The 20063-nt window shown below is 44.6% G+C and overlaps 14 non-coding genes and 2 pseudogenes across 14 annotated transcripts; all 16 read right to left on the reverse strand.

The window, feature by feature from the left end:
* Positions 1-65: 65 nt before the first annotated feature.
* On the reverse strand, positions 66-256 carry LOC141207777 (U2 spliceosomal RNA). Its single transcript, XR_012278101.1, has one exon. It is a non-coding gene; the product is annotated as a U2 spliceosomal RNA (small nuclear RNA).
* A 1115-nt stretch (positions 257-1371) lies between these two features.
* Positions 1372-1562, reverse strand: LOC141207132 (U2 spliceosomal RNA). Its single transcript, XR_012277555.1, has one exon. It is a non-coding gene; the product is annotated as a U2 spliceosomal RNA (small nuclear RNA).
* A 1115-nt stretch (positions 1563-2677) lies between these two features.
* On the reverse strand, positions 2678-2861 carry LOC141207278 (U2 spliceosomal RNA). The gene has a single exon (XR_012277695.1). It is a non-coding gene; the product is annotated as a U2 spliceosomal RNA (small nuclear RNA).
* A 524-nt stretch (positions 2862-3385) lies between these two features.
* LOC141207371 (U2 spliceosomal RNA) lies at positions 3386-3501 on the reverse strand (annotated as a pseudogene).
* Positions 3502-4613: 1112 nt separating this feature from the next.
* Positions 4614-4804, reverse strand: LOC141207160 (U2 spliceosomal RNA). Its single transcript, XR_012277582.1, has one exon. It is a non-coding gene; the product is annotated as a U2 spliceosomal RNA (small nuclear RNA).
* A 1115-nt stretch (positions 4805-5919) lies between these two features.
* Positions 5920-6110, reverse strand: LOC141207778 (U2 spliceosomal RNA). The gene has a single exon (XR_012278102.1). It is a non-coding gene; the product is annotated as a U2 spliceosomal RNA (small nuclear RNA).
* Positions 6111-7228: 1118 nt separating this feature from the next.
* Positions 7229-7419, reverse strand: LOC141207779 (U2 spliceosomal RNA). The gene has a single exon (XR_012278103.1). It is a non-coding gene; the product is annotated as a U2 spliceosomal RNA (small nuclear RNA).
* Positions 7420-8534: 1115 nt separating this feature from the next.
* Positions 8535-8725, reverse strand: LOC141207780 (U2 spliceosomal RNA). Its single transcript, XR_012278104.1, has one exon. It is a non-coding gene; the product is annotated as a U2 spliceosomal RNA (small nuclear RNA).
* A 1115-nt stretch (positions 8726-9840) lies between these two features.
* LOC141207781 (U2 spliceosomal RNA) lies at positions 9841-10031 on the reverse strand. The gene has a single exon (XR_012278105.1). It is a non-coding gene; the product is annotated as a U2 spliceosomal RNA (small nuclear RNA).
* Positions 10032-11146: 1115 nt separating this feature from the next.
* Positions 11147-11337, reverse strand: LOC141207783 (U2 spliceosomal RNA). The gene has a single exon (XR_012278107.1). It is a non-coding gene; the product is annotated as a U2 spliceosomal RNA (small nuclear RNA).
* Positions 11338-12452: 1115 nt separating this feature from the next.
* LOC141207784 (U2 spliceosomal RNA) lies at positions 12453-12643 on the reverse strand. The gene has a single exon (XR_012278108.1). It is a non-coding gene; the product is annotated as a U2 spliceosomal RNA (small nuclear RNA).
* A 1115-nt stretch (positions 12644-13758) lies between these two features.
* Positions 13759-13949, reverse strand: LOC141207785 (U2 spliceosomal RNA). Its single transcript, XR_012278109.1, has one exon. It is a non-coding gene; the product is annotated as a U2 spliceosomal RNA (small nuclear RNA).
* A 1115-nt stretch (positions 13950-15064) lies between these two features.
* On the reverse strand, positions 15065-15255 carry LOC141207786 (U2 spliceosomal RNA). The gene has a single exon (XR_012278110.1). It is a non-coding gene; the product is annotated as a U2 spliceosomal RNA (small nuclear RNA).
* A 1115-nt stretch (positions 15256-16370) lies between these two features.
* On the reverse strand, positions 16371-16561 carry LOC141207787 (U2 spliceosomal RNA). Its single transcript, XR_012278111.1, has one exon. It is a non-coding gene; the product is annotated as a U2 spliceosomal RNA (small nuclear RNA).
* A 1115-nt stretch (positions 16562-17676) lies between these two features.
* LOC141207788 (U2 spliceosomal RNA) lies at positions 17677-17867 on the reverse strand. Its single transcript, XR_012278112.1, has one exon. It is a non-coding gene; the product is annotated as a U2 spliceosomal RNA (small nuclear RNA).
* A 1115-nt stretch (positions 17868-18982) lies between these two features.
* Positions 18983-19185, reverse strand: LOC141207322 (U2 spliceosomal RNA; annotated as a pseudogene).
* Between the last annotated feature and the right edge of the window lie 878 nt (positions 19186-20063).

Consider the following 20063-nt stretch of genomic DNA (forward strand, 5'->3'; position numbering starts at 1 on the left):
AAACAAGCAAAATGAACAAAAAACATTGAATTCAATTCTTTCTGATTTTAGAAACTGCATTAAAGAAGGGGTGCACCGGTCCTGGAGATACTGCAATACCAGGTCAATGCGTGGAGTGGACAGAGCAAGCTCTTTTTCCATCTCCCTGTTCTAAAAATCCATTTAATATATGGTCCCCAGATAGGGGACGTATCAGATATTAAACTGATAAGAACAGATACTACACTTGATCTTAGCCAAAAGGCCGAGAAGCGATAACCAGAATTGGTTTCAAACTACGGAGCCACCCAAGGATCCTGAAAAGTCCATTTGTGGAGATGAGCTCCTGGACTCCCGTTAAGAAGACATGTTGTCAACCTCTAGATCCCTTACATGCCTGCACTTTTCGGCTTGCTGCTGCTGCAATCCACGCGTTTTAGATCTGCATAACTCCACCTCTTTAAACACAGCACCTTCACCCCCTGCTGTTCCCACCCGCCTCAACACCGTTGGAAGGGAGGAGAACCAATTAAGGCGGGGGGTGGGGTGGAACGAGCAGCTGTCTACCCTTAGCAGGAGGGCTCCTGATTACATACCTCTCCTGCTGCTGCTGCTGCTGGCTGTCCAGCAGCAGACTGAAGGTGGCTGCTGCTGTGCACAGGTATATAAAGGCTCAGAGCCTATTATGACACGCGCAGCCAGCGTTCCATTGCCACATTCCATCTACTGCAGGCAGGATACCTGGCTGGCTGAATGTCGCTGAGAAGCTCACAGAGACCGCCATAAGCAACAGTTTAACAGAATGCCACAGACTAATCAACCAAACTTTTTGGGTTGGGTTCTCTTTTATAGTCTGCAGGCATTAAATGAAAGAAGTCAGTGTTCCAGCAGAAGGAGACAACGTTTCAGAAAAGGCATTGTAGCAAACCAAAAAAGAAATTTTAAGCGCAGCAGAGTAACCAGCGCACATACCTGTTAGCTCAGGTGAGTTTAAAAGGCTGCTGTTGATAACAAGGGCATTTGCTAAATAGATGGTGTGTGTGCAACAATATACTGAAAGGTCAATTATATTGTGCAGCTTATCTCACCACCTGTAGTTATTTAGGTGAAAGCTCCAAAATGCTTGCCTAATATGTCTGTTTATCCAAAAGGAAGTAAAAAGGGAGAGCTAGAAAGATAGCATTGCATCACATTACATGGCAATGCAATGCACAGTTGCTGAAGTTGAACCAAAATGAGCTTGTAATCTGGCTTCTGCAACTTTGAACATGAAAAATCCAATGAGGAGAAGAAAAGCAAAGCCAAAGAGTCCATCCCAAAATCCGACAAACAAGCAAAATGAACAAAAAACATTGAATTCAATTCTTTCTGATTTTAGAAACTGCATTAAAGAAGGGGTGCACTGGTCCTGGAGATACTGCAATACCAGGTCAATGCGTGGAGTGGACAGAGCAAGCTCTTTTTCCATCTCCCTGTTCTAAAAATCCATTTAATATATGGTCCCCAGATAGGGGACGTATCAGATATTAAACTAATAAGAACAGATACTACACTTGATCTTAGCCAAAAGGCCGAGAAGCGATAACCAGAATTGGTTTCAAACTACGGAGCCACCCAAGGATCCTGAAAAGTCCATTTGTGGAGATGAGCTCCTGGACTCCCGTTAAGAAGACATGTTGTCAACCTCTAGATCCCTTACATGCCTGCACTTTTCGGCTTGCTGCTGCTGCAATCCACGCGTTTTAGATCTGCATAACTCCACCTCTTTAAACACAGCACCTTCACCCCCTGCTGTTCCCACCCGCCTCAACACCGTTGGAAGGGAGGAGAACCAATTAAGGCGGGGGGTGGGGTGGAACGAGCAGCTGTCTACCCTTAGCAGGAGGGCTCCTGATTACATACCTCTCCTGCTGCTGCTGCTGCTGGCTGTCCAGCAGCAGACTGAAGGTGGCTGCTGCTGTGCACAGGTATATAAAGGCTCAGAGCCTATTATGACACGCGCAGCCAGCGTTCCATTGCCACATTCCATCTACTGCAGGCAGGATACCTGGCTGGCTGAATGTCGCTGAGAAGCTCACAGAGACCGCCATAAGCAACAGTTTAACAGAATGCCACAGACTAATCAACCAAACTTTTTGGGTTGGGTTCTCTTTTATAGTCTGCAGGCATTAAATGAAAGAAGTCAGTGTTCCAGCAGAAGGAGACAACGTTTCAGAAAAGGCATTGTAGCAAACCAAAAAAGAAATTTTAAGCGCAGCAGAGTAACCAGCGCACATACCTGTTAGCTCAGGTGAGTTTAAAAGGCTGCTGTTGATAACAAGGGCATTTGCTAAATAGATGGTGTGTGTGCAACAATATACTGAAAGGTCAATTATATTGTGCAGCTTATCTCACCACCTGTAGTTATTTAGGTGAAAGCTCCAAAATGCTTGCCTAATATGTCTGTTTATCCAAAAGGAAGTAAAAAGGGAGAGCTAGAAAGATAGCATTGCATCACATTACATGGCAATGCAATGCACAGTTGCTGAAGTTGAACCAAAATGAGCTTGTAATCTGGCTTCTGCAACTTTGAACATGAAAAATCCAATGAGGAGAAGAAAAGCAAAGCCAAAGAGTCCATCCCAAAATCCGACAAACAAGCAAAATGAACAAAAAACATTGAATTCAATTCTTTCTGATTTTAGAAACTGCATTAAAGAAGGGGTGCACCGGTCCTGGAGATACTGCAATACCAGGTCAATGCGTGGAGTGGACAGAGCAAGCTCTTTTTCCATCTCCCTGTTCTAAAAATCCATTTAATATATGGTACCCAGATAGGGGACGTATCAGATATTAAACTGATAAGAACAGATTTTTTTTGATTGAAGCTGCATCCAAGGCACTGAAAAATGTGACCGAAGTCACACCAAAACAGCGCACGAGGCGAGGATTCATGTGGACCCTTCCCGGAGGAGAGGGTCCCCAATAAACCATCCCCATCCCTCCGAGCCAGAAGGCCACAGCGAGGGTCAGGGATCTCCGATGCTCTCCCTAGCCGAAGCCGGAGAAGAGCCGTTTTCGTGCTCCCAGCTTCCATCTAGGCTGCCACCCTAGTGGAGCTGGAGCCTGTGTTGGTTTCTCAGCCCAAAGCTGACCGGACCTCCGACCGGGTTTATAAAAATTCCCCTTCCTAGCCCGGAGGCCAGGAATAGGGGGGGTTGCTCAGAAAGTATGATTGGCAAAGGTGCGGCGTGCTACGAAGCCAAGTCTTTCTGGGGTTCCCAGTCACAGTAAGCTTGGACTCCCACCAGGGCGCCTACTCCTGGGGCACATTGCTCCAAAGCCCTCACACTTACCCAGCCTAGTGACTTCGATCCTGGAGGGCCATGTTTTCCATCAGATAACTCTATGAGCCACCTGGCGTACTAACAAGTGCACCAAACCAGTGTGTAATATGCATCAATTTACTAGGGCAGCCCAAGGACAAAACTGCCTTTTCGAAAGATACTACACTTGATCTTAGCCAAAAGGCCGAGAAGCGATAACCAGAATTGGTTTCAAACTACGGAGCCACCCAAGGATCCTGAAAAGTCCATTTGTGGAGATGAGCTCCTGGACTCCCGTTAAGAAGACATGTTGTCAACCTCTAGATCCCTTACATGCCTGCACTTTTCGGCTTGCTGCTGCTGCAATCCACGCGTTTTAGATCTGCATAACTCCACCTCTTTAAACACAGCACCTTCACCCCCTGCTGTTCCCACCCGCCTCAACACCGTTGGAAGGGAGGAGAACCAATTAAGGCGGGGGGTGGGGTGGAACGAGCAGCTGTCTACCCTTAGCAGGAGGGCTCCTGATTACATACCTCTCCTGCTGCTGCTGCTGGCTGTCCAGCAGCAAACTGAAGGTGGCTGCTGCTGTGCACAGGTATATAAAGGCTCAGAGCCTATTATGACACGCGCAGCCAGCGTTCCATTGCCACATTCCATCTACTGCAGGCAGGATACCTGGCTGGCTGAATGTCGCTGAGAAGCTCACAGAGACCGCCATAAGCAACAGTTTAACAGAATGCCACAGACTAATCAAACAAACTTTTTGGGTTGGGTTCTCTTTTATAGTCTGCAGGCATTAAATGAAAGAAGTCAGTGTTCCAGCAGAAGGAGACAACGTTTCAGAAAAGGCATTGTAGCAAACCAAAAAAGAAATTTTAAGCGCAGCAGAGTAACCAGCGCACATACCTGTTAGCTCAGGTGAGTTTAAAAGGCTGCTGTTGATAACAAGGGCATTTGCTAAATAGATGGTGTGTGTGCAACAATATACTGAAAGGTCAATTATATTGTGCAGCTTATCTCACCACCTGTAGTTATTTAGGTGAAAGCTCCAAAATGCTTGCCTAATATGTCTGTTTATCCAAAAGGAAGTAAAAAGGGAGAGCTAGAAAGATAGCATTGCATCACATTACATGGCAATGCAATGCACAGTTGCTGAAGTTGAACCAAAATGAGCTTGTAATCTGGCTTCTGCAACTTTGAACATGAAAAAACCAATGAGGAGAAGAAAAGCAAAGCCAAAGAGTCCATCCCAAAATCCGACAAACAAGCAAAATGAACAAAAAACATTGAATTCAATTCTTTCTGATTTTAGAAACTGCATTAAAGAAGGGGTGCACCGGTCCTGGAGATACTGCAATACCAGGTCAATGCGTGGAGTGGACAGAGCAAGCTCTTTTTCCATCTCCCTGTTCTAAAAATCCATTTAATATATGGTCCCCAGATAGGGGACGTATCAGATATTAAACTAATAAGAACAGATACTACACTTGATCTTAGCCAAAAGGCCGAGAAGCGATAACCAGAATTGGTTTCAAACTACGGAGCCACCCAAGGATCCTGAAAAGTCCATTTGTGGAGATGAGCTCCTGGACTCCCGTTAAGAAGACATGTTGTCAACCTCTAGATCCCTTACATGCCTGCACTTTTCGGCTTGCTGCTGCTGCAATCCACGCGTTTTAGATCTGCATAACTCCACCTCTTTAAACACAGCACCTTCACCCCCTGCTGTTCCCACCCGCCTCAACACCGTTGGAAGGGAGGAGAACCAATTAAGGCGGGGGGTGGGGTGGAACGAGCAGCTGTCTACCCTTAGCAGGAGGGCTCCTGATTACATACCTCTCCTGCTGCTGCTGCTGCTGGCTGTCCAGCAGCAGACTGAAGGTGGCTGCTGCTGTGCACAGGTATATAAAGGCTCAGAGCCTATTATGACACGTGCAGCCAGCGTTCCATTGCCACATTCCATCTACTGCAGGCAGGATACCTGGCTGGCTGAATGTCGCTGAGAAGCTCACAGAGACCGCCATAAGCAACAGTTTAACAGAATGCCACAGACTAATCAACCAAACTTTTTGGGTTGGGTTCTCTTTTATAGTCTGCAGGCATTAAATGAAAGAAGTCAGTGTTCCAGCAGAAGGAGACAACGTTTCAGAAAAGGCATTGTAGCAAACCAAAAAAGAAATTTTAAGCGCAGCAGAGTAACCAGCGCACATACCTGTTAGCTCAGGTGAGTTTAAAAGGCTGCTGTTGATAACAAGGGCATTTGCTAAATAGATGGTGTGTGTGCAACAATATACTGAAAGGTCAATTATATTGTGCAGCTTATCTCACCACCTGTAGTTATTTAGGTGAAAGCTCCAAAATGCTTGCCTAATATGTCTGTTTATCCAAAAGGAAGTAAAAAGGGAGAGCTAGAAAGATAGCATTGCATCACATTACATGGCAATGCAATGCACAGTTGCTGAAGTTGAACCAAAATGAGCTTGTAATCTGGCTTCTGCAACTTTGAACATGAAAAAACCAATGAGGAGAAGAAAAGCAAAGCCAAAGAGTCCATCCCAAAATCCGACAAACAAGCAAAATGAACAAAAAACATTGAATTCAATTCTTTCTGATTTTAGAAACTGCATTAAAGAAGGGGTGCACCGGTCCTGGAGATACTGCAATACCAGGTCAATGCGTGGAGTGGACAGAGCAAGCTCTTTTTCCATCTCCCTGTTCTAAAAATCCATTTAATATATGGTCCCCAGATAGGGGACGTATCAGATATTAAACTGATAAGAACAGATACTACACTTGATCTTAGCCAAAAGGCCGAGAAGCGATAACCAGAATTGGTTTCAAACTACGGAGCCACCCAAGGATCCTGAAAAGTCCATTTGTGGAGATGAGCTCCTGGACTCCCGTTAAGAAGACATGTTGTCAACCTCTAGATCCCTTACATGCCTGCACTTTTCGGCTTGCTGCTGCTGCAATCCACGCGTTTTAGATCTGCATAACTCCACCTCTTTAAACACAGCACCTTCACCCCCTGCTGTTCCCACCCGCCTCAACACCGTTGGAAGGGAGGAGAACCAATTAAGGCGGGGGGTGGGGTGGAACGAGCAGCTGTCTACCCTTAGCAGGAGGGCTCCTGATTACATACCTCTCCTGCTGCTGCTGCTGCTGCTGGCTGTCCAGCAGCAGACTGAAGGTGGCTGCTGCTGTGCACAGGTATATAAAGGCTCAGAGCCTATTATGACACGCGCAGCCAGCGTTCCATTGCCACATTCCATCTACTGCAGGCAGGATACCTGGCTGGCTGAATGTCGCTGAGAAGCTCACAGAGACCGCCATAAGCAACAGTTTAACAGAATGCCACAGACTAATCAACCAAACTTTTTGGGTTGGGTTCTCTTTTATAGTCTGCAGGCATTAAATGAAAGAAGTCAGTGTTCCAGCAGAAGGAGACAACGTTTCAGAAAAGGCATTGTAGCAAACCAAAAAAGAAATTTTAAGCGCAGCAGAGTAACCAGCGCACATACCTGTTAGCTCAGGTGAGTTTAAAAGGCTGCTGTTGATAACAAGGGCATTTGCTAAATAGATGGTGTGTGTGCAACAATATACTGAAAGGTCAATTATATTGTGCAGCTTATCTCACCACCTGTAGTTATTTAGGTGAAAGCTCCAAAATGCTTGCCTAATATGTCTGTTTATCCAAAAGGAAGTAAAAAGGGAGAGCTAGAAAGATAGCATTGCATCACATTACATGGCAATGCAATGCACAGTTGCTGAAGTTGAACCAAAATGAGCTTGTAATCTGGCTTCTGCAACTTTGAACATGAAAAAACCAATGAGGAGAAGAAAAGCAAAGCCAAAGAGTCCATCCCAAAATCCGACAAACAAGCAAAATGAACAAAAAACATTGTATTCAATTCTTTCTGATTTTAGAAACTGCATTAAAGAAGGGGTGCACCGGTCCTGGAGATACTGCAATACCAGGTCAATGCGTGGAGTGGACAGAGCAAGCTCTTTTTCCATCTCCCTGTTCTAAAAATCCATTTAATATATGGTCCCCAGATAGGGGACGTATCAGATATTAAACTGATAAGAACAGATACTACACTTGATCTTAGCCAAAAGGCCGAGAAGCGATAACCAGAATTGGTTTCAAACTACGGAGCCACCCAAGGATCCTGAAAAGTCCATTTGTGGAGATGAGCTCCTGGACTCCCGTTAAGAAGACATGTTGTCAACCTCTAGATCCCTTACATGCCTGCACTTTTCGGCTTGCTGCTGCTGCAATCCACGCGTTTTAGATCTGCATAACTCCACCTCTTTAAACACAGCACCTTCACCCCCTGCTGTTCCCACCCGCCTCAACACCGTTGGAAGGGAGGAGAACCAATTAAGGCGGGGGGTGGGGTGGAACGAGCAGCTGTCTACCCTTAGCAGGAGGGCTCCTGATTACATACCTCTCCTGCTGCTGCTGCTGCTGGCTGTCCAGCAGCAGACTGAAGGTGGCTGCTGCTGTGCACAGGTATATAAAGGCTCAGAGCCTATTATGACACGCGCAGCCAGCGTTCCATTGCCACATTCCATCTACTGCAGGCAGGATACCTGGCTGGCTGAATGTCGCTGAGAAGCTCACAGAGACCGCCATAAGCAACAGTTTAACAGAATGCCACAGACTAATCAACCAAACTTTTTGGGTTGGGTTCTCTTTTATAGTCTGCAGGCATTAAATGAAAGAAGTCAGTGTTCCAGCAGAAGGAGACAACGTTTCAGAAAAGGCATTGTAGCAAACCAAAAAAGAAATTTTAAGCGCAGCAGAGTAACCAGCGCACATACCTGTTAGCTCAGGTGAGTTTAAAAGGCTGCTGTTGATAACAAGGGCATTTGCTAAATAGATGGTGTGTGTGCAACAATATACTGAAAGGTCAATTATATTGTGCAGCTTATCTCACCACCTGTAGTTATTTAGGTGAAAGCTCCAAAATGCTTGCCTAATATGTCTGTTTATCCAAAAGGAAGTAAAAAGGGAGAGCTAGAAAGATAGCATTGCATCACATTACATGGCAATGCAATGCACAGTTGCTGAAGTTGAACCAAAATGAGCTTGTAATCTGGCTTCTGCAACTTTGAACATGAAAAATCCAATGAGGAGAAGAAAAGCAAAGCCAAAGAGTCCATCCCAAAATCCGACAAACAAGCAAAATGAACAAAAAACATTGAATTCAATTCTTTCTGATTTTAGAAACTGCATTAAAGAAGGGGTGCACCGGTCCTGGAGATACTGCAATACCAGGTCAATGCGTGGAGTGGACAGAGCAAGCTCTTTTTCCATCTCCCTGTTCTAAAAATCCATTTAATATATGGTCCCCAGATAGGGGACGTATCAGATATTAAACTGATAAGAACAGATACTACACTTGATCTTAGCCAAAAGGCCGAGAAGCGATAACCAGAATTGGTTTCAAACTACGGAGCCACCCAAGGATCCTGAAAAGTCCATTTGTGGAGATGAGCTCCTGGACTCCCGTTAAGAAGACATGTTGTCAACCTCTAGATCCCTTACATGCCTGCACTTTTCGGCTTGCTGCTGCTGCAATCCACGCGTTTTAGATCTGCATAACTCCACCTCTTTAAACACAGCACCTTCACCCCCTGCTGTTCCCACCCGCCTCAACACCGTTGGAAGGGAGGAGAACCAATTAAGGCGGGGGGTGGGGTGGAACGAGCAGCTGTCTACCCTTAGCAGGAGGGCTCCTGATTACATACCTCTCCTGCTGCTGCTGCTGCTGGCTGTCCAGCAGCAGACTGAAGGTGGCTGCTGCTGTGCACAGGTATATAAAGGCTCAGAGCCTATTATGACACGCGCAGCCAGCGTTCCATTGCCACATTCCATCTACTGCAGGCAGGATACCTGGCTGGCTGAATGTCGCTGAGAAGCTCACAGAGACCGCCATAAGCAACAGTTTAACAGAATGCCACAGACTAATCAACCAAACTTTTTGGGTTGGGTTCTCTTTTATAGTCTGCAGGCATTAAATGAAAGAAGTCAGTGTTCCAGCAGAAGGAGACAACGTTTCAGAAAAGGCATTGTAGCAAACCAAAAAAGAAATTTTAAGCGCAGCAGAGTAACCAGCGCACATACCTGTTAGCTCAGGTGAGTTTAAAAGGCTGCTGTTGATAACAAGGGCATTTGCTAAATAGATGGTGTGTGTGCAACAATATACTGAAAGGTCAATTATATTGTGCAGCTTATCTCACCACCTGTAGTTATTTAGGTGAAAGCTCCAAAATGCTTGCCTAATATGTCTGTTTATCCAAAAGGAAGTAAAAAGGGAGAGCTAGAAAGATAGCATTGCATCACATTACATGGCAATGCAATGCACAGTTGCTGAAGTTGAACCAAAATGAGCTTGTAATCTGGCTTCTGCAACTTTGAACATGAAAAATCCAATGAGGAAAAGAAAAGCAAAGCCAAAGAGTCCATCCCAAAATCCGACAAACAAGCAAAATGAACAAAAAACATTGAATTCAATTCTTTCTGATTTTAGAAACTGCATTAAAGAAGGGGTGCACCGGTCCTGGAGATACTGCAATACCAGGTCAATGCGTGGAGTGGACAGAGCAAGCTCTTTTTCCATCTCCCTGTTCTAAAAATCCATTTAATATATGGTCCCCAGATAGGGGACGTATCAGATATTAAACTGATAAGAACAGATACTACACTTGATCTTAGCCAAAAGGCCGAGAAGCGATAACCAGAATTGGTTTCAAACTACGGAGCCACCCAAGGATCCTGAAAAGTCCATTTGTGGAGATGAGCTCCTGGACTCCCGTTAAGAAGACATGTTGTCAACCTCTAGATCCCTTACATGCCTGCACTTTTCGGCTTGCTGCTGCTGCAATCCACGCGTTTTAGATCTGCATAACTCCACCTCTTTAAACACAGCACCTTCACCCCCTGCTGTTCCCACCCGCCTCAACACCGTTGGAAGGGAGGAGAACCAATTAAGGCGGGGGGTGGGGTGGAACGAGCAGCTGTCTACCCTTAGCAGGAGGGCTCCTGATTACATACCTCTCCTGCTGCTGCTGCTGCTGGCTGTCCAGCAGCAGACTGAAGGTGGCTGCTGCTGTGCACAGGTATATAAAGGCTCAGAGCCTATTATGACACGCGCAGCCAGCGTTCCATTGCCACATTCCATCTACTGCAGGCAGGATACCTGGCTGGCTGAATGTCGCTGAGAAGCTCACAGAGACCGCCATAAGCAACAGTTTAACAGAATGCCACAGACTAATCAACCAAACTTTTTGGGTTGGGTTCTCTTTTATAGTCTGCAGGCATTAAATGAAAGAAGTCAGTGTTCCAGCAGAAGGAGACAACGTTTCAGAAAAGGCATTGTAGCAAACCAAAAAAGAAATTTTAAGCGCAGCAGAGTAACCAGCGCACATACCTGTTAGCTCAGGTGAGTTTAAAAGGCTGCTGTTGATAACAAGGGCATTTGCTAAATAGATGGTGTGTGTGCAACAATATACTGAAAGGTCAATTATATTGTGCAGCTTATCTCACCACCTGTAGTTATTTAGGTGAAAGCTCCAAAATGCTTGCCTAATATGTCTGTTTATCCAAAAGGAAGTAAAAAGGGAGAGCTAGAAAGATAGCATTGCATCACATTACATGGCAATGCAATGCACAGTTGCTGAAGTTGAACCAAAATGAGCTTGTAATCTGGCTTCTGCAACTTTGAACATGAAAAATCCAATGAGGAGAAGAAAAGCAAAGCCAAAGAGTCCATCCCAAAATCCGACAAACAAGCAAAATGAACAAAAAACATTGAATTCAATTCTTTCTGATTTTAGAAACTGCATTAAAGAAGGGGTGCACCGGTCCTGGAGATACTGCAATACCAGGTCAATGCGTGGAGTGGACAGAGCAAGCTCTTTTTCCATCTCCCTGTTCTAAAAATCCATTTAATATATGGTCCCCAGATAGGGGACGTATCAGATATTAAACTGATAAGAACAGATACTACACTTGATCTTAGCCAAAAGGCCGAGAAGCGATAACCAGAATTGGTTTCAAACTACGGAGCCACCCAAGGATCCTGAAAAGTCCATTTGTGGAGATGAGCTCCTGGACTCCCGTTAAGAAGACATGTTGTCAACCTCTAGATCCCTTACATGCCTGCACTTTTCGGCTTGCTGCTGCTGCAATCCACGCGTTTTAGATCTGCATAACTCCACCTCTTTAAACACAGCACCTTCACCCCCTGCTGTTCCCACCCGCCTCAACACCGTTGGAAGGGAGGAGAACCAATTAAGGCGGGGGGTGGGGTGGAACGAGCAGCTGTCTACCCTTAGCAGGAGGGCTCCTGATTACATACCTCTCCTGCTGCTGCTGCTGCTGGCTGTCCAGCAGCAGACTGAAGGTGGCTGCTGCTGTGCACAGGTATATAAAGGCTCAGAGCCTATTATGACACGCGCAGCCAGCGTTCCATTGCCACATTCCATCTACTGCAGGCAGGATACCTGGCTGGCTGAATGTCGCTGAGAAGCTCACAGAGACCGCCATAAGCAACAGTTTAACAGAATGCCACAGACTAATCAACCAAACTTTTTGGGTTGGGTTCTCTTTTATAGTCTGCAGGCATTAAATGAAAGAAGTCAGTGTTCCAGCAGAAGGAGACAACGTTTCAGAAAAGGCATTGTAGCAAACCAAAAAAGAAATTTTAAGCGCAGCAGAGTAACCAGCGCACATACCTGTTAGCTCAGGTGAGTTTAAAAGGCTGCTGTTGATAACAAGGGCATTTGCTAAATAGATGGTGTGTGTGCAACAATATACTGAAAGGTCAATTATATTGTGCAGCTTATCTCACCACCTGTAGTTATTTAGGTGAAAGCTCCAAAATGCTTGCCTAATATGTCTGTTTATCCAAAAGGAAGTAAAAAGGGAGAGCTAGAAAGATAGCATTGCATCACATTACATGGCAATGCAATGCACAGTTGCTGAAGTTGAACCAAAATGAGCTTGTAATCTGGCTTCTGCAACTTTGAACATGAAAAATCCAATGAGGAGAAGAAAAGCAAAGCCAAAGAGTCCATCCCAAAATCTGACAAACAAGCAAAATGAACAAAAAACATTGAATTCAATTCTTTCTGATTTTAGAAACTGCATTAAAGAAGGGGTGCACCGGTCCTGGAGATACTGCAATACCAGGTCAATGCGTGGAGTGGACAGAGCAAGCTCTTTTTCCATCTCCCTGTTCTAAAAATCCATTTAATATATGGTCCCCAGATAGGGGACGTATCAGATATTAAACTGATAAGAACAGATACTACACTTGATCTTAGCCAAAAGGCCGAGAAGCGATAACCAGAATTGGTTTCAAACTACGGAGCCACCCAAGGATCCTGAAAAGTCCATTTGTGGAGATGAGCTCCTGGACTCCCGTTAAGAAGACATGTTGTCAACCTCTAGATCCCTTACATGCCTGCACTTTTCGGCTTGCTGCTGCTGCAATCCACGCGTTTTAGATCTGCATAACTCCACCTCTTTAAACACAACACCTTCACCCCCTGCTGTTCCCACCCGCCTCAACACCGTTGGAAGGGAGGAGAACCAATTAAGGCGGGGGGTGGGGTGGAACGAGCAGCTGTCTACCCTTAGCAGGAGGGCTCCTGATTACATACCTCTCCTGCTGCTGCTGCTGCTGGCTGTCCAGCAGCAGACTGAAGGTGGCTGCTGCTGTGCACAGGTATATAAAGGCTCAGAGCCTATTATGACACGCGCAGCCAGCGTTCCATTGCCACATTCCATCTACTGCAGGCAGGATACCTGGCTGGCTGAATGTCGCTGAGAAGCTCACAGAGACCGCCATAAGCAACAGTTTAACAGAATGCCACAGACTAATCAACCAAACTTTTTGGGTTGGGTTCTCTTTTATAGTCTGCAGGCATTAAATGAAAGAAGTCAGTGTTCCAGCAGAAGGAGACAACGTTTCAGAAAAGGCATTGTAGCAAACCAAAAAAGAAATTTTAAGCGCAGCAGAGTAACCAGCGCACATACCTGTTAGCTCAGGTGAGTTTAAAAGGCTGCTGTTGATAACAAGGGCATTTGCTAAATAGATGGTGTGTGTGCAACAATATACTGAAAGGTCAATTATATTGTGCAGCTTATCTCACCACCTGTAGTTATTTAGGTGAAAGCTCCAAAATGCTTGCCTAATATGTCTGTTTATCCAAAAGGAAGTAAAAAGGGAGAGCTAGAAAGATAGCATTGCATCACATTACATGGCAATGCAATGCACAGTTGCTGAAGTTGAACCAAAATGAGCTTGTAATCTGGCTTCTGCAACTTTGAACATGAAAAATCCAATGAGGAAAAGAAAAGCAAAGCCAAAGAGTCCATCCCAAAATCCGACAAACAAGCAAAATGAACAAAAAACATTGAATTCAATTCTTTCTGATTTTAGAAACTGCATTAAAGAAGGGGTGCACCGGTCCTGGAGATACTGCAATACCAGGTCAATGCGTGGAGTGGACAGAGCAAGCTCTTTTTCCATCTCCCTGTTCTAAAAATCCATTTAATATATGGTCCCCAGATAGGGGACGTATCAGATATTAAACTGATAAGAACAGATACTACACTTGATCTTAGCCAAAAGGCCGAGAAGCGATAACCAGAATTGGTTTCAAACTACGGAGCCACCCAAGGATCCTGAAAAGTCCATTTGTGGAGATGAGCTCCTGGACTCCCGTTAAGAAGACATGTTGTCAACCTCTAGATCCCTTACATGCCTGCACTTTTCGGCTTGCTGCTGCTGCAATCCACGCGTTTTAGATCTGCATAACTCCACCTCTTTAAACACAGCACCTTCACCCCCTGCTGTTCCCACCCGCCTCAACACCGTTGGAAGGGAGGAGAACCAATTAAGGCGGGGGGTGGGGTGGAACGAGCAGCTGTCTACCCTTAGCAGGAGGGCTCCTGATTACATACCTCTCCTGCTGCTGCTGCTGCTGGCTGTCCAGCAGCAGACTGAAGGTGGCTGCTGCTGTGCACAGGTATATAAAGGCTCAGAGCCTATTATGACACGCGCAGCCAGCGTTCCATTGCCACATTCCATCTACTGCAGGCAGGATACCTGGCTGGCTGAATGTCGCTGAGAAGCTCACAGAGACCGCCATAAGCAACAGTTTAACAGAATGCCACAGACTAATCAACCAAACTTTTTGGGTTGGGTTCTCTTTTATAGTCTGCAGGCATTAAATGAAAGAAGTCAGTGTTCCAGCAGAAGGAGACAACGTTTCAGAAAAGGCATTGTAGCAAACCAAAAAAGAAATTTTAAGCGCAGCAGAGTAACCAGCGCACATACCTGTTAGCTCAGGTGAGTTTAAAAGGCTGCTGTTGATAACAAGGGCATTTGCTAAATAGATGGTGTGTGTGCAACAATATACTGAAAGGTCAATTATATTGTGCAGCTTATCTCACCACCTGTAGTTATTTAGGTGAAAGCTCCAAAATGCTTGCCTAATATGTCTGTTTATCCAAAAGGAAGTAAAAAGGGAGAGCTAGAAAGATAGCATTGCATCACATTACATGGCAATGCAATGCACAGTTGCTGAAGTTGAACCAAAATGAGCTTGTAATCTGGCTTCTGCAACTTTGAACATGAAAAATCCAATGAGGAGAAGAAAAGCAAAGCCAAAGAGTCCATCCCAAAATCCGACAAACAAGCAAAATGAACAAAAAACATTGAATTCAATTCTTTCTGATTTTAGAAACTGCATTAAAGAAGGGGTGCACCGGTCCTGGAGATACTGCAATACCAGGTCAATGCGTGGAGTGGACAGAGCAAGCTCTTTTTCCATCTCCCTGTTCTAAAAATCCATTTAATATATGGTCCCCAGATAGGGGACGTATCAGATATTAAACTGATAAGAACAGATACTACACTTGATCTTAGCCAAAAGGCCGAGAAGCGATAACCAGAATTGGTTTCAAACTACGGAGCCACCCAAGGATCCTGAAAAGTCCATTTGTGGAGATGAGCTCCTGGACTCCCGTTAAGAAGACATGTTGTCAACCTCTAGATCCCTTACATGCCTGCACTTTTCGGCTTGCTGCTGCTGCAATCCACGCGTTTTAGATCTGCATAACTCCACCTCTTTAAACACAGCACCTTCACCCCCTGCTGTTCCCACCCGCCTCAACACCGTTGGAAGGGAGGAGAACCAATTAAGGCGGGGGGTGGGGTGGAACGAGCAGCTGTCTACCCTTAGCAGGAGGGCTCCTGATTACATACCTCTCCTGCTGCTGCTGCTGCTGGCTGTCCAGCAGCAGACTGAAGGTGGCTGCTGCTGTGCACAGGTATATAAAGGCTCAGAGCCTATTATGACACGCGCAGCCAGCGTTCCATTGCCACATTCCATCTACTGCAGGCAGGATACCTGGCTGGCTGAATGTCGCTGAGAAGCTCACAGAGACCGCCATAAGCAACAGTTTAACAGAATGCCACAGACTAATCAACCAAACTTTTTGGGTTGGGTTCTCTTTTATAGTCTGCAGGCATTAAATGAAAGAAGTCAGTGTTCCAGCAGAAGGAGACAACGTTTCAGAAAAGGCATTGTAGCAAACCAAAAAAGAAATTTTAAGCGCAGCAGAGTAACCAGCGCACATACCTGTTAGCTCAGGTGAGTTTAAAAGGCTGCTGTTGATAACAAGGGCATTTGCTAAATAGATGGTGTGTGTGCAACAATATACTGAAAGGTCAATTATATTGTGCAGCTTATCTCACCACCTGTAGTTATTTAGGTGAAAGCTCCAAAATGCTTGCCTAATATGTCTGTTTATCCAAAAGGAAGTAAAAAGGGAGAGCTAGAAAGATAGCATTGCATCACATTACATGGCAATGCAATGCACAGTTGCTGAAGTTGAACCAAAATGAGCTTGTAATCTGGCTTCTGCAACTTTGAACATGAAAAATCCAATGAGGAGAAGAAAAGCAAAGCCAAAGAGTCCATCCCAAAATCCGACAAACAAGCAAAATGAACAAAAAACATTGAATTCAATTCTTTCTGATTTTAGAAACTGCATTAAAGAAGGGGTGCACCGGTCCTGGAGATACTGCAATACCAGGTCAATGCGTGGAGTGGACAGAGCAAGCTCTTTTTCCATCTCCCTGTTCTAAAAATCCATTTAATATATGGTCCCCAGATAGGGGACGTATCAGATATTAAACTGATAAGAACAGATACTACACTTGATCTTAGCCAAAAGGCCGAGAAGCGATAACCAGAATTGGTTTCAAACTACGGAGCCACCCAAGGATCCTGAAAAGTCCATTTGTGGAGATGAGCTCCTGGACTCCCGTTAAGAAGACATGTTGTCAACCTCTAGATCCCTTACATGCCTGCACTTTTCGGCTTGCTGCTGCTGCAATCCACGCGTTTTAGATCTGCATAACTCCACCTCTTTAAACACAACACCTTCACCCCCTGCTGTTCCCACCCGCCTCAACACCGTTGGAAGGGAGGAGAACCAATTAAGGCGGGGGGTGGGGTGGAACGAGCAGCTGTCTACCCTTAGCAGGAGGGCTCCTGATTACATACCTCTCCTGCTGCTGCTGCTGCTGGCTGTCCAGCAGCAGACTGAAGGTGGCTGCTGCTGTGCACAGGTATATAAAGGCTCAGAGCCTATTATGACACGCGCAGCCAGCGTTCCATTGCCACATTCCATCTACTGCAGGCAGGATACCTGGCTGGCTGAATGTCGCTGAGAAGCTCACAGAGACCGCCATAAGCAACAGTTTAACAGAATGCCACAGACTAATCAACCAAACTTTTTGGGTTGGGTTCTCTTTTATAGTCTGCAGGCATTAAATGAAAGAAGTCAGTGTTCCAGCAGAAGGAGACAACGTTTCAGAAAAGGCATTGTAGCAAACCAAAAAAGAAATTTTAAGCGCAGCAGAGTAACCAGCGCACATACCTGTTAGCTCAGGTGAGTTTAAAAGGCTGCTGTTGATAACAAGGGCATTTGCTAAATAGATGGTGTGTGTGCAACAATATACTGAAAGGTCAATTATATTGTGCAGCTTATCTCACCACCTGTAGTTATTTAGGTGAAAGCTCCAAAATGCTTGCCTAATATGTCTGTTTATCCAAAAGGATGTAAAAAGGGAGAGCTAGAAAGATAGCATTGCATCACATTACATGGCAATGCAATGCACAGTTGCTGAAGTTGAACCAAAATGAGCTTGTAATCTGGCTTCTGCAACTTTGAACATGAAAAATCCAATGAGGAGAAGAAAAGCAAAGCCAAAGAGTCCATCCCAAAATCCGACAAACAAGCAAAATGAACAAAAAACATTGAATTCAATTCTTTCTGATTTTAGAAACTGCATTAAAGAAGGGGTGCACCGGTCCTGGAGATACTGCAATACCAGGTCAATGCGTGGAGTGGACAGAGCAAGCTCTTTTTCCATCTCCCTGTTCTAAAAATCCATTTAATATATGGTCCCCAGATAGGGGACGTATCAGATATTAAACTGATAAGAACAGATACTACACTTGATCTTAGCCAAAAGGCCGAGAAGCGATAACCAGAATTGGTTTCAAACTACGGAGCCACCCAAGGATCCTGAAAAGTCCATTTGTGGAGATGAGCTCCTGGACTCCCGTTAAGAAGACATGTTGTCAACCTCTAGATCCCTTACATGCCTGCACTTTTCGGCTTGCTGCTGCTGCAATCCACGCGTTTTAGATCTGCATAACTCCACCTCTTTAAACACAGCACCTTCACCCCCTGCTGTTCCCACCCGCCTCAACACCGTTGGAAGGGAGGAGAACCAATTAAGGCGGGGGGTGGGGTGGAACGAGCAGCTGTCTACCCTTAGCAGGAGGGCTCCTGATTACATACCTCTCCTGCTGCTGCTGCTGCTGGCTGTCCAGCAGCAGACTGAAGGTGGCTGCTGCTGTGCACAGGTATATAAAGGCTCAGAGCCTATTATGACACGCGCAGCCAGCGTTCCATTGCCACATTCCATCTACTGCAGGCAGGATACCTGGCTGGCTGAATGTCGCTGAGAAGCTCACAGAGACCGCCATAAGCAACAGTTTAACAGAATGCCACAGACTAATCAACCAAACTTTTTGGGTTGGGTTCTCTTTTATAGTCTGCAGGCATTAAATGAAAGAAGTCAGTGTTCCAGCAGAAGGAGACAACGTTTCAGAAAAGGCATTGTAGCAAACCAAAAAAGAAATTTTAAGCGCAGCAGAGTAACCAGCGCACATACCTGTTAGCTCAGGTGAGTTTAAAAGGCTGCTGTTGATAACAAGGGCATTTGCTAAATAGATGGTGTGTGTGCAACAATATACTGAAAGGTCAATTATATTGTGCAGCTTATCTCACCACCTGTAGTTATTTAGGTGAAAGCTCCAAAATGCTTGCCTAATATGTCTGTTTATCCAAAAGGAAGTAAAAAGGGAGAGCTAGAAAGATAGCATTGCATCACATTACATGGCAATGCAATGCACAGTTGCTGAAGTTGAACCAAAATGAGCTTGTAATCTGGCTTCTGCAACTTTGAACATGAAAAATCCAATGAGGAGAAGAAAAGCAAAGCCAAAGAGTCCATCCCAAAATCCGACAAACAAGCAAAATGAACAAAAAACATTGAATTCAATTCTTTCTGATTTTAGAAACTGCATTAAAGAAGGGGTGCACCGGTCCTGGAGATACTGCAATACCAGGTCAATGCGTGGAGTGGACAGAGCAAGCTCTTTTTCCATCTCCCTGTTCTAAAAATCCATTTAATATATGGTCCCCAGATAGGGGACGTATCAGATATTAAACTGATAAGAACAGATTTTTTTTTTTTTTTTTTTTTTTTTTGTTCCAAACACTCAGAAATTAAGTTTTATAATCTTAAATCATATATCACCAAACTCAAGATTTTAGTTCCATCATCGTGTTTAGATATTATATTTATATTTTTTAATTTGAATTAATATATATAAAGTTAAACATAACAATTCCTTTGCAGTTTCAACAGTTTCCAAACAAATCACAACTGACATTACTTCACCCGGTTTCCCAAACTAAATATCCCCTTTTTCTCTTTTACTTTCCTCCCAACAAAACCCCTTAACTTCTTTTCTTCCTCCTCATGCTCTAACCGCATCTGTTCCCAATCATACTCTTCCTCATCATCTCTGAAAGTCACCACCTTCTCCAACACTTTACCCTTTTCCTCTTTTACTTCTTTCTTTTCACCAGATACTTTCCTTGATCCACAATTTTCCTGTACCGTTACCTTTTTCTTCAATTTCACCTTTAAACTTTCAACTTCTTTTCCCTGCTTATTCTCCTCTATAATTATCGCATCAACTTCCTTCTTCATTTTATCACCAATATCTTCCTTTTGTCCTCCAAAGTTCTTTTCAAAAGTTCCTTTGCTGCTTTCCATGTAACAATACCCAGAACTCCCGTTTAACATAATCCTCCCATTATGCAAATTTTCTTCTCCTGTTGTCCACACCAAAAAACGTCTCTTTCCGTTCCAAATACCAACTTTGTTCCTGTATAATTTCTGAAACTTTACCATCTTACATTTAGATTCCAAAAAAACCATTATCTCCTCTATTTCCACAAACGGATTGTCCATGTAAATTATCACACTCTTCGGTTTCCCCATGAATGATGCACTTACTCCAATTTTCCCAGAATCCTCTTCACTCCAGCCTTTGAAAAAATGAATGCACTTTTCCTCAGAAACTAGAATCACATCACAAACT

The sequence above is a fragment of the Phyllobates terribilis genome, unplaced genomic scaffold (genome assembly GCF_046119375.1).
Source record: "Phyllobates terribilis strain yellow unplaced genomic scaffold, ASM4611937v1 Scaffold_160__1_contigs__length_4322635, whole genome shotgun sequence".
NCBI classification, from domain to species: domain Eukaryota; kingdom Metazoa; phylum Chordata; class Amphibia; order Anura; family Dendrobatidae; genus Phyllobates; species Phyllobates terribilis.